Source organism: Myotis brandtii, unplaced genomic scaffold (genome assembly GCF_000412655.1).
Source record: "Myotis brandtii unplaced genomic scaffold, ASM41265v1 scaffold959, whole genome shotgun sequence".
Lineage (NCBI taxonomy): Eukaryota > Metazoa > Chordata > Mammalia > Chiroptera > Vespertilionidae > Myotis > Myotis brandtii.
This window is the reverse complement of record NW_005371966.1, coordinates 947,668-951,405: the sequence shown is the minus strand read 5'-3', so window position 1 is coordinate 951,405 and position 3,738 is coordinate 947,668.

The following is a 3,738-nucleotide window of genomic DNA, read 5'->3' as shown; positions in this document are numbered from 1 at the left end:
ATCCCCCTCCTCAGACCCCCACCCCACCAGCTCCCCCAGTCTTCTCTCCACATCAGCCAGCTAAGTTTCCCGTGGCTGCTGAAACAAATGACCACAAGCTGCGGGCTTAAAACAACAGGAATTTACCATCTCCCAATTATGGAGGCCAGAAGTCAGAAACTGGGGCCTGAAGAGCCGTGCCCCCTCCAGAAGCTCTGGGGGGAGGACCTTTCTCGCCTCTTCCAGCTTTTGGTGGTCTCAGGCATCCCTTGGCTTGTGGCCACATCACTCCCATCTCTGCCTCCACCTTCACATAAGGACACATTGTATTGGGGGCCACCAGGGTAATCCAGGATGGTCTCATCTGAAGATCCTTAACTTCATTACTTCTGCAAAGACCCCCTTTGCCAATAAGGTCACGTTCACAGGTTCCAGGGATGAGAACGTGGGCACATCTTTGGGGGGCGCTACTCCTTGGCCCACAATGTCAGCCACCAGAGTGAGCTTCCTAAAATGTGAGGCTGAATGGGCAGCCTAGGCCTGACATGCCAGTCCTTGTGGGGTCACCAGCCTCAGGTGCCACCACTTTGCCACTCATGGCAAGGACCTAGGGCAGCTCCCTGAAGATGATGAAGTCCCAGCTGAGCGTCTTTGCGCATGCTCAGCCCAGTGAAGGAAGTCCCGCCCCACATCCTTCTCCCCAGCTCCCTCTGGCCCAGGCAAGGCTCAGGCCCTCTGGGCTGAGTACCTGTGTGCGCGCATCAAATGCATGTATGCGTGCATGGAAAGGCTCAGGCTTCCAGCCCCGGTGCTGTTGGCCCCTGTCATGCCTTGAGCACTCTGTCGCTGGTGTGTGCCCCTGGGCCAGGAGCAGTGCCACCTTCTCCCCAGCCTGGAGCACCCACCTAAAGGACCTGTGGGTCTTCAGGGATCCCAGCTTCCCACATCCATGCGCTTTACACATGCTCTCCATGCGCTCACACATAAACACACACATGCCCATCAGGCACTCCCACCACTGACAGAGAGGTGCACACGTGTACGCACGTGCCCGCCCCCAAACCATAGCCCTCTTTCCTCTGGCCCCTGCCTGTCACCTCCTCGCCCACTGTGTTCGCCAGTTAAGCAGTGCAGCTGGGACTCTCGCTGCTCCCCTGGGCCTTTCGTGATGTGAAGAGGCTGAGCTCAGCAAGCAGTAGGTGCCCGTGAATGTGAGTCGAGGGAATGACTCAATGAACACATTAATTTTTCAAGCCCTGGGTCACGGGGCATCCTCCTGGCAGGCAGCCTGGGTGCAGTGGTTGATAAATGAATAATTCACCAGCCACCCATTGGAACCGGCAAACCCCTAGGCAGCACCTTGTCTCCTACCAGCAGGGCACACCCACTGAGGAGGCCCTCTCTTCCTGTCACCTGTCACCAACTCCCCTCTCTGGCATGTCCCCTCTCTCCCCAACTCCTGGAGCCTTGACCTCTCCCAGGGATCATCCCTAGGCCCCGCACAGTGAAGGCAATCAATAAAGGTGGAGCAGACAATCGTAGCAGAAGAGGATTCTATGGTATTTGCCACACTGCCTTATCTAACCCTTATCGGTGCCTCTACACCGAGTAAGCCACAGTCCCCTCCTCACGGGGCCCATCCTGCTATTGCGGATCACATGAAGGAGGGAGGGAGGGGAGAAAAGGAGGGGCTAAGGCTGAAGCTCACAGGAGGCAGAGAAGAGGGAGGGGTATTCAGGGTGCAGAGGAAGGCTGTGCCCAGCAGGGTCCCAGGAAAGCCTGGGAATCTTTTTTCTTTTCTTTTTTTAAATATATCTTTATTGATTTCAGAGAGGAAGGGAGAGGGAGAGAGATAGAAACATCAATGATGAGAGAGAACCATTGATTGGCTGCCTCCTGCACGCCCCCCACTGGGGATCGAGTCCACACCCCAAGTATGTGCCCTCGACCGGAATCGAACCCGGGACCCTTCAGTCCCTAGGCCGATGCTCTATCCACTGAGCCAAACCAACTAGGGCGAGCCTGGGAATCTTTGTTTTTTAATATATTTTTATTGATTTTATTTTAATTTTTTGTATATTTTTATTGATTTCAGAGAGGAAGGGAGAGAGAGAGAGAGAGAAACATCAATGATGAGAGAGAATCATTGATCAGTTGCCTCCTGCACACGCCCCACACTGGGGATCGAGCCCACAACCCAAACATGTGCCCTGACCGGGAATCGAACTGTGACCTGGTTCATAGGTTGAAGCTCAACCACTGAGTCACACCAGCCGGGCTAGGCCTGGGAGATCTTCAAAGATGGGACCATATCCAAAGTGCTCGAGCCACTCCCACCTTCCCCAGGGGCCTTCGCCCGAGGAGCACTCGGTTGAAGGGCAGACTCGTTCAAGTCCAGTTACCACTTGTCCTTGGAACCTTCTCAATACTTGAGAACCAAGTTCCACTGTCACCCGTTCTTCCCACTCTGCCCCTTTCCTTTCTTCTTCTTTTTGTTGTTAATCCTCACCCGAAGATATTTTCCCATTGATTTTTAGAGAGAGTGGAAGGGAGAGGGAGAGACAGAGAAAAACATTGATGGGAGACAAACACATGGATTGGTTGCCTCCTGCACGCGCCCCCACCTGCGCCCGGGCTGGGGAGGATCCGGCAACCCAGGCATGTGCCCTTGATGGGATTCGAACCTGGGACCCTTCAGTCCGCAGGCCAACACCCTATCCACTGAGCCAAACCAGCTAGGGCTGCCCCTTTGCTTTCCATCAGTACTTTCTGTGCAAGCCTCTCCCCTCCCGTCCTCAGCAAACCCAGCAGCCTCACTCAGGGTCCCTCTCCCCTCCCCTGCCACCCGTCTCAGTGCCACTGGATTCCATGCCCTCCCGCATGCTCTGCACTTGGTCCCTCAAATCTGGCCCCTGATGCATGAGACTGTCTCCCACCCCACCCCCATCCTTATCTTAGACTGTTCAGGCAATATAACAACATACCACACACTGGGTGGCTAATAACAGAAATTTCCTTCTCACCGTTCTGGGGAATGGAAGTCCAAGATGAGGGTGTCAGCATGGTGGGGTCCTGGTGAGAACCTCTTCCGGGTTGCAGGTAGCCCTCTTCTCACCGCGCCCTCACGTGGTGGGAGGGACAAGGGGTCCCTCTGGAATCTCATCATTCCATTCCTGAGGGCTCTGCCCTCCTAACCTAATCAGCCCCCAAAGCCCTCCCCCTCCCAACACCATCACCTTGGGGTTAGGGTTTCGCCATATGATCTGGCAGGAGAGACGCACGCGTTCAGGCCATAGAGTGCCCGCTAAGGTCATGGGCCACCTCCCAACTGCTTCCTCCCGGCAGCCCTCGCAGTGGGCCGCTCTGTAATCAAGAACCTGGCTCCCAACTCTGCTGTCTTGCTGTCTGGCTGCCCACAGCTGTGATGCCTCATCCCTCTGCCCCCACCCCCACCCCCACCCCTTGAGCCCGCCCTCCACACCCCCACCCCCAATCCCAACCTTGACAAAGAGCCCTGCCCGTCTCCTTTCCATGACCTCTCAAGCCATGTTCTGACCAGTGTGGGGACCTGCCCTGCTCTCCGCCAGAAAGCTCAGGATGTGAGGAGGGAACCTTTTCATAACCTCTTGGTGGGTGTGGCATCACCAGTCTCCACATTCAAACCAAATCTGGGGCGGGGGTCCCTCCTGTTCACACAGAGTGGCCAGGACACACTCCCTCCTGCCCTACACACTTGCCCCTTGTGGGCAGGCAGGCTCT